Source organism: Petromyzon marinus, chromosome 84 (assembly GCF_048934315.1).
Source record: "Petromyzon marinus isolate PM22_M1 ecotype Great Lakes invasive population chromosome 84, UKy_Petmar_22M1.pri1.0, whole genome shotgun sequence".
Lineage (NCBI taxonomy): Eukaryota > Metazoa > Chordata > Hyperoartia > Petromyzontiformes > Petromyzontidae > Petromyzon > Petromyzon marinus.
In genome coordinates this window covers 1449741-1464627 of record NC_133749.1, presented here as the reverse complement: position 1 = coordinate 1464627, position 14887 = coordinate 1449741, and the positions used below count along the sequence as shown (strand labels likewise).

The following is a 14887-nucleotide window of genomic DNA, read 5'->3' as shown; positions in this document are numbered from 1 at the left end:
AGAGACCCATAGACTCACTAACACACAGAGACCCACAGACTCACCACACATAGAGACTCATAGACTCACTCACACAGAGACCCATAGACTCACCACACAGAGACCCATAGACTCACTCACACAGAGACCCATAGACTCACTCACACAGAGACCCATAGACTCACTCACACAGAGACCTACAGACTCACTACACACAGAGACCCATAGACTCACTCACATAGAGACCCATAGACTCACTCACATAGAGACCCACAGACTCACTCACACAGAGACCCACAGACTCACTCACATAGAGACCCATAGACTCACCACACAGAGACCCACAGACTCACTACACACAGAGACCCACAGACTCACTACACACAGAGACCCATAGACTCACTCACACAGAGACCCATAGACTCACCACACACAGAGACCCATAGACTCACTCACATAGAGACCCATAGACTCACTCACACAGAGACCCATAGACTCACTCACATAGAGACCCATAGACTCACTCACACAGAGACCCATAGACTCACTCACACAGAGACCCATAGACTCACTAACACAGAGACCCACAGACTACCTCACACAGAGACTCACCACACACAGAGACCCACAGACTCACTCACATAGAGACTCATAGACTCACTCACACAGAGACCCACAGACTCACTACATAGAGACCCACAGACTCACTCACACATAGAGACTCATAGAATCACTCACACAGAGACCCATAGACTCACCACACAGAGACCCACAGACTCACCACACACAGAGACCCATAGACTCACTCACACATAGAGACCCACAGACTCACTCACACAGAGACCCATAGACTCACTCACACAGAGACCCATAGACTCACCACACACAGAGACCCATAGACTCACCACACACAGAGACCCATAGACTCACTCACACAGAGACTCATAGACTAACTCACACAGAGACCCATAGACTCACTCACATAGAGACCCATAGACTCACTCACACACAGACCCATAGACTCACCACACACAGAGACCCATAGACTCACTCACACAGAGACCCATAGACTCACTCACACAGACCCATATACTCACTCACATAGAGAACCACAGACTCACTCACACATAGAGACCCATAGACTCACTCACATAGAGACCCATAGACTCACTCACACAGAGACCCATAGACTCACCACACACAGAGACCCACAGACTCACTCACATAGAGACCCACAGACTCACTCACACATAGAGACTCATAGACTCACTCACACAGAGACCCATAGACTCACTCACACAGAGACCCACAGACTCACTCACACAGAGACCCACAGACTCACCACACACAGAGACCCACAGACTCACCACACACAGAGACCCACAGACTCACTCACATAGAGACCCACAGACTCACCACACACAGAGACCCACAGACTCACTCACACACAGAGACCCATAGACTCACTCACACATAGAGACTCGCAGACTCACCACACACAGAGACCCACAGACTCACCACACACAGAGACCCACAGACTCACTCACATAGAGACCCACAGACTCACCACACACAGAGACCCATAGACTCACTCACATAGAGACCCACAGACTCACTCACACACAGAGACCCACAGACTCACCACACACAGAGACCCATAGATTCACCACACACAGAGACCTATAGACTCACCACACACAGAGACCCACAGACTCACCACACACAGAGACCCACAGACTCACTCACATAGAGACCCACAGACTCACTCACATAGAGACCCACAGACTCACCACACACAGAGACCCACAGACTCACCACACATAGAGACTCATAGACTCACTCACATAGAGACCCACAGACTCACTCACACATAGAGACTCATAGACTCACTCACATAGAGACCCACAGACTCACTCACACATAGAGACTCACAGACTCACTCACACAGAGACCCATAGACTCACTCACATAGAGACCCACAGACTCACCACACACAGAGACCCATAGACTCACTCACACAGAGACCCATAGACTCACTCACATAGAGACCCACAGACTCACTCACACACAGAGACCCACAGACTCACCACACACAGAGACCCATAGACTCACCACACACAGAGACCCATAGACTCACCACACACAGAGACCCACAGACTCACCACACACAGAGACCCACAGACTCACCACACACAGAGACCCACAGACTCACTACATAGAGACCCATAGACTCACTACATAGAGACCCACAGACTCACCACACATAGAGACCCATAGACTCACTCACAAAGAGACCCACAGACTCACCACACACAGAGACCCACAGACTCACTACACACAGAGACCCATAGACTCACTCACACAGAGACCCATATACTCACTCACACAGAGACCCATAGACTCACTCACACAGAGACCCACAGACTCACCACACACAGAGACCCATAGACTCACTCACATAGAGACCCACAGACTCACTCACACATAGAGACTCATAGACTCACTCACACAGAGACCCATAGACTCACTCACACAGAGACCCATAGACTCACTCACACAGATACCCATAGACTCACTCACACAGAGACCCATAGACTCACCACACACAGAGACCCATAGATTCACTAACACAGAGACCCACAGACTACCTCACACAGAGACTCACTCACACAGAGACCCACAAACTCACTCACACAGAGACTCATAGACTCACTCACACAGAGACCCACAGACTCACTACATAGAGACCTACAGACTCACCACACACAAATACCCATAGACTCACTCACACAGAGACCCATAGACTCACTCACACAGAGACTCACTCACACAGAGACCCATAGACTCACTCACACATAGAGACTCATAGACTCACTCACACAAAAACCCATAGACTCACTCACACAGATACCCATAGAAACACTCACACAGAGACCCATAGAAACACTCACACAGAGACCCATAGACTCACCACACATAGAGACCCATAGACTCATTCACACAGAGACCCATAGACTCACTCACACAGAGACCCATAGACTCACTCACACAGAGACCCATATACTCACTCACACAGAGACCCATAGACTCACTCACACAGAGACCCATAGACTCACTCACACAGAGACCCATAGACGCACTCACACAGAGACCCATAGACTCACTCACACAGAGACCCATAGACTCACTCACACAGAGACCCATAGACTCACTCACAGAGACCCATAGACTCACTCACACAGAGACCCATAGACTCACCACACACAGAGACCCATAGACTCACTCACACAGAGACCCATAGACTCACTCACACAGAGACCCATATACTCACTCACACAGAGACCCATAGACTCACTCACACAGAGACCCATAGACTCACTCACACAGAGACCCATAGACGCACTCACACAGAGACCCATAGACTCACTCACACAGAGACCCATAGACTCACTCACACAGAGAGCCATAGTTCCACTCACACAGAGACCCATAGACTCACTCACACAGAGACCCATAGACTCACTCACAGAGACCCATAGACTCACTCACACAGAGACCCATAGACTCACCACACACAGAGACCCATAGACTCACTCACACAGAGACCCATAGACTCACTCACACAGAGACCCATATACTCACTCACACAGAGACCCATAGACTCACTCACACAGAGACCCATAGACTCACTCACACAGAGACCCATAGACGCACTCACACAGAGACCCATAGACTCACTCACACAGAGACCCATAGACTCACCATACACAGAGACCCACAGACTCACACAGAGACCCACAGACTCACACAGAGACCCACAGACTCACACAGAGACCCACAGACTCACACAGAGACCCACAGACTCACTCAAACAGAGGCCCACAGACTCACTCACACAGATACCTACAGACTCACCACACTGAGACCTACAGACTCACCACACAGAGACCCACAGACTCACCACACAGAGACACACAGACTCACCACATAGAGACACACAGACTCACCATGCAGATACACCACACAGGGACCCACAGACTCACCACACAGAGACCCACAGACGCACCACACAGAGACACACAGACTCACCATGCAGATACACCACACAGAGACCCACAGACTCACACAGAGATCCACAGACTCACCACGCAGACTCACCACACAGAGACACACAGACTAACTCACACAGAAACCCATAGCAACACAAACACACCACACAGAGACCCATAGCAACACGGAATCACGACACAGAGACCCACAGACTCACTCACACACAGACCCACAGACTCACACAGATACCCCACAGACTCACCACACAGAGACCCATAGACTCACCACACAGAGACCCATAGACTCACACAGAGACCCATAGACTCACTCACACAGACCCACAGACTCACACAGATACCCCACAGGCTCACCACACAGAGACCCATAGACTCACCACACAGAGACCCATAGACTCACACAGAGACCCATAGACTCACTCACACAGACCCACAGACTCACTCACACAGAGACCCACAGACTCACTCACACAGATACCCACAGACTCACTCACACAGAGAGCCATAGACTCACTCACACACAGACCCACAGACTCACACAGAGACCCACAGACTAACTCACACAGACCCACAGACTCACTCACACAGAGACCCACAGACTCACTCACACAGATACCCACAGACTCAGTCACACAGAGAGCCATAGACTCACTCACACACAGACGCACAGACTCACACAGAGACCCACAGACTCACTCACACACAGACCCACAGACTCACACAGATACCCCACAGACTCACCACACAGAGACCCATAGACTCACCACACAGAGACCCATAGACTCACACAGAGACCCATAGACTCACTCACACAGACCCACAGACTAACACAGATACCCCACAGACTCACCACACAGAGACCCATAGACTCACCACACAGAGACCCATAGACTCACACAGAGACCCATAGACTCACTCACACAGATACCCACAGACTCACTCACACAGATACCCACAGACTCACTCACACAGAGAGCCATAGACTCACTCACACACAGACGCACAGAATCACACAGAGACCCACAGACTCACCACGCAGATACCCACAGACTCACCACGCAGACACCCACAGATTCACCACACAGATACCCACAGACTCACCACACAGAGACCCACAGACTCACTCACACAGAGACCCACATACTTACCATACACAGACCCACAGACCCACACAGACCCACAGACTCACCACACAGAGATCAAGACTCACTCACACAGAGACCCATAGACTCACTAACACAGAGACCCACAGACTACCTCACACAGAGACCCACAGACCCACACAGAGACCCACAGACTCACTCACACAGAGACCCATAAACTCACTCACACAGAGACCCATAGACTCACTCACACAGAGACCCATAGACTCACCCACACAGAGACCCACAGACTCACTCACACAGGGACCCACATACTCACCACACAGAGACCCACAGACCCACACAGAGACCCACAGACCCACACAGAGACCCACAGACTCACCACACAGAGACCCACAGGCTCACACAGAGACCCACAGACTCACCACACAGAGAGCCACAGACTCACACAGAGACCCACAGACCCACACAGAGACCCACAGACTCACACAGAGACCCACAGACTCACACAGAGACCCACAGACTCACCACGCACAATCACCACGCCTGTGCTAACAGAGCTGCACCTTCTAAACTGGCGGAACCAGTTGTGTAAAGACAAAGCTGCCTCGTGTAGCCTCTAGCAGGGCTGTAGGGGCAAGTGCTGTTAACAATACACAACAATATACACTACACTATACACTAATATATACACTATACTATACACTACACACTACACTATACACTACACTACACTATATACTACACTATACACTACACATTACACTATACACTACTATACACTACACTATACACTACACTATACACTACACTATACACACTAAACTATACACTACACTACACACTACTATACACTACTATACACTACACTATACACTACACACTACACTATACACCACTATATACTACACTATACACTACTATACACTACACTATACACTACTATATACTACACTATACACTACTATACACTACACTATACACTACACTTTACACTACACACTACACTATACACTACAATACACTACCCTATACACACTACACTATGCACACTACACTATACATTATACACAACACACTATACACTACTATACATTACTATACACTACACTAAACACTACTATACACTACACTATACACTACACTATACACTATACACACTACACTATACACTTCAATACACTACACTATATACACTACACTATACACTACAATACACTAAACTATACACTACACTATACACACTACACTATACACTACAATACACTACACTATACACTACTATACATTACTATACACTACACTATACACTACAATACACTACACTATATACACTACACTATACACTACAATACACTACACTATACACTACACTATACACTATACACACTACACTATACACTACAATACACTACACTATACACCACACTATACACTACTATACATTACTATACACTACACTATACACTACAATACACTACACTATACACTACACTATACACTACTATACATTACTATACACTACACTATACACTACAATATACACTACTACACTATACACTACAATACACTACACTATACACTTCACTACACAATACACTACACTATACACTACTACACTATACACTACAATACACTACACTATATACACTACACTATACACTACAATACACTACACTATACACTATACACACTACACTATACACTACTATACATTACTATACACTACACTATACACTACACTATATACACTACACTATACACTACAATACACTACACTATACACTACTATACATTACTATACACTACACTATACACTACAATACACTACACTATACACTACTACACTATACACTACAATACACTACACTATACACTACACAATACACTACTACACTATACACTACAATACACTACACTATATACACTACACTATACACTACAATACACTACACTATACACTACACTATACACTACACACACTACAATACACTACACTATATACACTACACTATACACTACTCACTGACACACGGGGAGCAGTGGGGGGAGGGGGTGGTGCATGGAGAGACAAAGGCGGCCGGGCGTGTGAGTGGTGCTGGTCACCCACCCCCTCTGTGTGTGGACACAGTGGCAGCCTTCATAGACACTGCTAGAGGCTACCTGGGGGAGCTTTGTCTTTGTGTCTATGGGCGCTGCTGCTACTACTGACAGCACTTGCCCCTACAGCACTGCTAGAGGCTACCTGGGGGAGCTTTGTCTTTGTGTCTATGGGCGCTGCTGCTACTACTGACAGCACTTGCCCCTACAGCACTGCTAGAGGCTACCTGGGGGATCTTTGTCTTTGTGTCTATAGGCGCTGCTACTACTGACAGCCCTTGCCCCTACAGCACTGCTAGAGGATACCTGGGGGAGCTTTGTCTTTGTGTCTATGGGCGCTGCTGCTACTGACAGCACTTGCCCCTACAGCACTGCAAGAGGCTACCTGGGGGAGCTTTGTCTTTGTGTTTATGGGCGCTGCTGCTACTGACAGCACTTGCCCCTACAGCACTTCTAGAGGCTACCTGGGGGAGCTGCATGGAGATACATGGAGACCCATAGAGATACATAGAGACCCACAGAGATGCATAGAGACCCACAGAGATGCATAGAGACCCATAGAGATACATGGAGACCCATAGAGATACATAGAGACCCACAGAGATGCATAGAGACCCATAGACATACATGGAGACCCATAGAGATACATAGAGACCCATAGAGATAGAGACCCATAGAGATACACAGAGACCCATAGAGATACATATAGACCCATAGAGATACATAGAGACCCATAGAGATACATAGAGACCCATAGAGATAGAGACCCAGAGATACACAGAGACACACAGAGATACATAGAGACCCACAAAGATACATAGAGACCCATAGAGATACATAGAGACCCACAGAGATACATAGAGACCCATAGAGATGCATAGATACCCATAGAGATAGAGTCCCATAGAGATACACAGAGACACACAGGGATACAGAGACCCATAGAGATACATAGAGACCCATAGAGATACACAGAGACACACAGAGATACATAGAGACCCACAGAGATACAGTGGGAAAGTGGGCGGAAAGTCCATATACCCTTCAGAGCCACGCGTCCCATAGTTACATAGCGACAAGGGTATAGGGACTTCCCGCCCACCCTCATTAGTTGTTTGTATTGATTGACAGGCGCGCAGCAGGTGCGTCACCACCATATGGAGCCAGTTCAAACCGGAATACGTGGGCGGAAAGTCCCTATACCCTTTCAACCGTAGTCCCAATGTGTTATTACAAGATTGGGGGTATAGGGACTTCTCGCCCACCTGGGCGAGAAGTCCCTATACCCTTTCAACCGTAGTCCCAATGTGTTATTACTCTAATGGGGGTATAGGGACTTCCCGCCCACCTGGGCGAGAAGTCCCTATACCCTTTCAACCGTAGTCCCAATGTGTTATTACTCGAATGGGGTATATGGACTTCCCGCCCACCCTTATTATTTGTTTGTATTGATTGACAGGAGAGCAGCAGGTGCGTCACCACCATATGGAGCCAGTTCAAACCGGAATACGTGGGCGGGAAGTCCCTATACCCTTTCAACCGCAGCACCAATGTGTTATTACAAGATTGGGGGTATAGGGACTTCTCGTCCACCTGGGCGAGAAGTCCCTATACCCTTTCAACCGCAGTCCCAATGTGTTATTACAAGATTGGGGGTATAGGGACTTCTCGTCCACCTGGGCGGGAAGTCCCTATACCCTTTCAACCGTAGTCCCAATGTGTTATTACTAGAATGGGGGTATAGAGACTTCCCGCCCACCCTCATCATTTGTTTGTATTGATTGACAGGCGAGCAGCAGGTGCGTCACCACCATATGGAGCCAGTTCAAACCGGAATACGTGGGCGGGAAGTCCCTATACCCTTTCAACCGCAGCACCAATGTGTTATTACAAGATTGGGGGTATAGGGACTTCTCGTCCACCTGGGCGAGAAGTCCCTATACCCTTTCAACCGCAGTCCCAATGTGTTATTACAAGATTGGGGGTATAGGGACTTCCCGCCCACCCTCATCATTTGTTTGTATTGATTGACAGGAGAGCAGCAGGTGCGTCACCACCATATGGAGCCAGTTCAAACCGGAATACGTGGGCGGAAAGTCCCTATACCCTTTCAACCGCAGCACCAATGTGTTATTACAAGATTGGGGGTATAGGGACTTCTCGTCCACCTGGGCGAGAAGTCCCTATACCCTTTCAACCGCAGTCCCAATGTGTTGTTACAAGATTGGGGGTATAGGGACTTCTCGTCCACCTGGGCGAGAAGTCCCTATACCCTTTCAACCGCAGCACCAATGTGTTGTTACAAGATTGGGGGTATAGAGACTTCTCGCCCACAAGGTAGTTAACATCTCACCACGGAAAGAGAGAGAGACGCAGACTCCAAATAGAAAGCAGCAGCAGCAGTAAATCGTCAGGGTGTGGGATCGAACCCACGACCTCCTGCGTACCAGGCGAGGTAGCTAACATCTTTGGTTCTATTCGGTAAAGTCACGTAGGCAATTCAGATTGACAAACACGGACACGAGTTCAACCGAGAGGATGGTTTCAGACTAAGCAATCGTTGGAAAGATGTTCTAAATCAAACCAAAACATTAAAACGAAATTTTCCAATAGTACCAGTAATATTTTTTCAAGTAGTGGCATCCCAAACTTTCACAGCTGCTTATTTTCCCCTTCACACCACCCCCTCTTACGATTTAAAGCTTTCGTGACTGCAATCAATGATTCATCTTCTTTGGTTCTTTCGGTAAAGTCACCACGTAGAATGAGAATAAAATAATAAATTGATAAAATAAAATGTACACAATAATATTCTCACGACGTTTCGGCCACAACACAAGCGCGGCCTTCATCAGGTGAAGGGACGAGACTGTCTGGTAGGACAGCGCTGGAGTGAAAAAAGCCACGCTCAGATCACGAACTTTAAGCTGTCAGAAGAAACAAAGCGCCTTGACAAAGGAATTAGCATATAATTTAGCATTGAAATGGCTGAGTGATTAGCTTGTGACTGGTCACAGAAATAGTTATGTTAAAAGTTAAAGTATACACATCCGCAGAGGCACCCCTTGACAAAGGAATTAGCATAGAATTTAGCATTGAAATAGCTAAGTTAAAGCATACACATCTGCAGAGGCACCCCTTGACAAAGGAATTAGCATAGAATGTAGCATTTGTACTAAGTGCCTCGGTGAATGTGTATGCTCTGACTTTAACGTAGCTATTTCTGTGACCAGTTACAAGCTAATCACTCAGCTATTTCAATGCTAAATTCTATGCTAATTCCTTTGTCAAGGGGTGCCTCTGCGGATGTGTATGCTTTAACTTAGCTATTTCAATGCTAAATTCTATGCTAATTCCTTTATCAAGGGGTGCCTCTGCGGATGTGTATACTTTAACTTTTAACATAGCTATTTCTGTGACCAGTCACAAGCTAATCACTCGGCCATTTCAATGCTAAATTCTATGCTAATTCCTTTGTCAAGGCGCTTTGTTTCCTCTCACACAGCTTAAAGGTCGTGATCTGAACGTGGCTCTTTCACTCCAGCGCTGTCCTACCAGACAGTCTCGTCCCTTCACCTGATGAAGGCCGCGCTTGTGTTGTGGCCGAAACGTCGTGAGAATATTATTGTGTTATTTTATTTTATCAATTTATTATTTTATTCTCATTCTACGTGGTGACTTTACCGAAAGAACCAAAGAAAATGGGTTTTCTGTTTACCTCCCACACAGCTTAAAGGACGCGACCTGGCCTTGGCTGTTTTCACTCCAACGCTGTCCTCTGGACAGTCCGGTCCCTTCACCTGATGACGGCCACTTGTGCTGTGGCCGAAACGTCGTGATTTGTTGTTGTTTTATTTTTGTATTCACCCACGCGACTGTACCAACTAGAACCAAAGGAGTATGGATCCTTGCAAGTCACGAAAGCTTCAAATCTAGAATAGTGAACATCTCTTAAAGCTACACTGTGAGCCAGCCATGTTAAGGTGAGGGGGGTCACCAAAATAGGGGTGGTGGAGCACAGTGTCCCTTTAAGACGACTCTCACTATCTTAACAAAGAATCGGCACGTGTCCCTTTAAGACGACAAACTCTCTTAAACACTGCATACGGCTCCTTATCACCAAGTTATAGACGTACAAAGTACCACACACACACAGACAAAGCTGCCCCTTGTAGCCTCTAGCTGGGCTGTAGGGGCAAGTGCTCATTATTGTATATACACACTCAGAGATACAGCTACCCCAAGTAGCCTCTAGCAGGGCTGTAGGGGCAAGTGCTGGCTATTGTACACACTCAAGAGACACAGCTCCCCCAGGTAGCCTCTAGCAGGGCTGTAGGGGCAAGTGCTGGCTATTGTACAAAGATCCCCCGTGTAGCCTGTAACAGACTGTAGGGGAAAGTGCTGTTAGCGAGCAGCGCCTATGAAGTGTCACACACACAGACACACCCACCCACCCATTCACTCACACTGACTCACTCACCCACCCACCCATTCACTCACCCATTCACTCACTCACCCACCCATTCACTCACCCATTCACTCACCCACCCACCCATTCACTCACACTGACTCACCCACCCACCCATTCACTCACCCATTCACTCACTCACCCACCCATTCACTCACCCATTCACTCACTCACCCACCCATTCACTCACGCACTCACCCATTCACTCACCCACCCACCCATTCACTCACACTGACTCACTCACCCACCCACCCATTCACTCAGCCATTCACTCACTCACCCACCCACCCATTCACTCACGCACTCACCCATTCACTCACCCACCGACCCATTCACTCACACAATGACTCACGCACCCACCCATTCACTCACACACTGACTCACTCACTCACCCACCCACCCATTCACTCACACACCCACCCACTCACTCATCCATTCACTCACCCACCCACCCATTCACTCACACACTGACTCACTCACCCACCCATTCACTCACAGACTCACCCATTCACTCACCCACCCATTCACTCACCCATTCACTCACCCACCCACCCATTCACTCACTCACCCATTAACTCACTCACCCATTCACTCACTCACCCATTCACTCACTCACCCATTCACTCACTCACCCATTCACTCACTCACCCATTCACTCACTCACCCATTCACTCACTCACTCATTAATTAACTTACTCACCACACACAAGAGAAAGCTCCCCCAGGTAGCCTCTAAAGGTGCGTGTGTGGGTGTGTGTGTATTTATGTGGGTGTGGCTGTGTGTATGTATGGCTGTGTGTGTGTGGTGTGTATGTATGTGGGTGTGGCTGTGTGTGTGTGGCTGTGTGTGTGTATGTATGGCTGTGTGTGTGTGGTTGTGTGTGTGTGTATGTGGGTGTGGCTGTGTGTGTATGTATGTGGGTGTGGCTGTGTGTGTGGTTGTGTTTATGGCTGTGTGTGTGGCTGTGTGTGTGGTTGTGTGTGTGTATGTATGTGGGTGTGGCTGTGTGGTGTGGCTGTGTGGTGTGTGTGTGGTGTGTGTGTGGTTGTGTGTGGCTGTGTGCGTGGTGTGTGTGTGTATGTGTGTGTGTGGTTGTGTGTGGCTGTGTGTGTGTGGTTGTGTGTGGCTGTGTGTGTGTGGTTGTGTGTGTGTGGTTGTGTGTGGCTGTGTGTGTGTGGTTGTGTGTGGCTGTGTGTGTGTGGTTGTGTGTGGCTGTGTGTGTGTGGTTGTGTGTGGCTGTGTGCGTGGTGTATGTGTGGCTGTGTGTGTGTGGCTGTGTGTATGTGGGTGTGGCTGTGTGTGTGTGTGGTTGTGTGTGGCTGTGTGTGTGTGTGGTTGTGTGTGGCTGTGTGTGTGTGTGGTTGTGTGTGGCTGTGTGTGTGGCTGTGTGTGTTTGGTGTGTGTGGCTGTGTGTGTTTGGTGTGTGTGTGTGGCTGTGTGTGTGTGTGGCTGTGTGTGTGTGTGTGTGGCTGTGGTTGTGTGTGGCTGTGTGTGTGTGTGGTTGTGTGTGGCTGTGTGTGTGGTTGTGTGTGGCTGTGTGTGTGGCTGTGTGTGTTTGGTGTGTGTGTGTGGCTGTGTGTGTGTGTGGCTGTGTGTGTGTGTGTGTGGCTGTGGTTGTGTGTGGCTGTGTGTGTGTGTGACTGTGTGTGTATGTATGTGGGTGTGGCTGTGTGTGTGGTTGTGTTTATGGCTGTGTGTGTGGCTGTGTGCGTGGTGTATGTGTGGCTGTGTGTGTGTGGCTGTGTGTATGTGGGTGTGGCTGTGTGTGTGTGTGTGGTTGTGTGTGGCTGTGTGTGTGTGGTTGTGTGTGGCTGTGTGTGTGGCTGTGTGTGTTTGGTGTGTGTGTGTGGCTGTGTGTGTGTGTGGCTGTGTGTGTGTGTGTGGCTGTGGTTGTGTGTGGCTGTGGTTGTGTGTGGCTGTGTGCGTGTGTTGCTGAGCGCGTGATGGGATTACTCACGGCACGGAGACCCAGAGACCCACGTAGAGAGACAGAGAGAGAGAGAGACACACACAGAGGGTAGAGAGACACACAGAGGGCAGATAGACACACACCGAGGGTAGAGAAAGACACACACGGAGCACGCTGAGAGAGAGACGCAGAGAGACACGTGGCACACGGAGAGAGAGACACACACGGAGGTCAGAGAGACACAGAGAGACACACAGAGAGACACACGTGGCACACAGAGCGAGACACAGAGAGAGACACACAGACACACACACGGAGCACACGGAGACACAAACCGAGGGCAGAGAGACCCGGAACTAAACCATGCCGCTGCGGCTTAAAGGGCGTTGCCTGAGGATGACACGGTGCAAAGATTGGCTGAGCCACACTGAGGCTCACTGAGGCTCACTCCCATTGGGTTCAGTGTTAATCGCTGAGGCTCACAGAGCCAGACTAAGGCTCCCACAGGGTTCAGTGTTAATCACTGAGGCTCACAGAGCCAGACTAAGGCTCACTCCCATAGGGTTCAGTGTTAATCACTGAGGCTCACAGAGCCAGACTAAGGCTCACTCCCACAGGGTTCAGTGTTAATCACTGAGGCTCACAGAGCCAGACTAAGGCTCACTCCCATAGGGTTCAGTGTTAATCACTGAGGCTCACAGAGCCAGACCAAGGCTCACTCCCATAGGGTTCAGTGTTAATCGCTGAGGCTCACAGAGCCAGACTAAGGCTCACTCCCATAGGGTTCAGTGTTAATCGCTGAGGCTCACAGAGCCAGACTAAGGCTCACTCCCATAGGGTTCAGTGTTAATCGCTGAGGCTCACAGAGCCAGACTAAGGCTCACTCCCATAGGGTTCAGTGTTAATCACTGAGGCTCACAGAGCCAGACTAAGGCTCCCACAGGGTTCAGTGTTAATCACTGAGGCTCACAGAGCCAGACTAAGGCTCACTCCCATAGGGTTCAGTGTTAATCACTGAGGCTCACAGAGCCAGACTAAGGCTCACTCCCATAGGGTTCAGTGTTCATCGCTGAGGCTCACAGAGCCAGACTAAGGCTCACTCCCATAGGGTTCAGTGTTAATCGCTGAGGCTCACAGAGCCAGACTAAGGCTCACTCCCATAGGGTTCAGTGTTAATCACTGAGGCTCACAGAGCCAGACTAAGGCTCACTCCCATAGGGTTCAGTGTTAATCACTGAGGCTCACAGAGCCAGACTAAGG

General features: G+C 48.7%; 1 protein-coding gene across 1 annotated transcript in view; it reads right to left on the bottom strand.

Moving 5' to 3' along the window:
• The window catches only part of MVP (major vault protein), a 71322-nt gene extending 57724 nt beyond the window's left edge, over positions 1 to 13598 (bottom strand). The window contains 1 exon segment of the mRNA XM_076057712.1: positions 12418 to 13598. The gene's annotated coding sequence lies outside the window, so the exon portion shown is untranslated.
• Positions 13599 to 14887: the final 1289 nt, after the last annotated feature.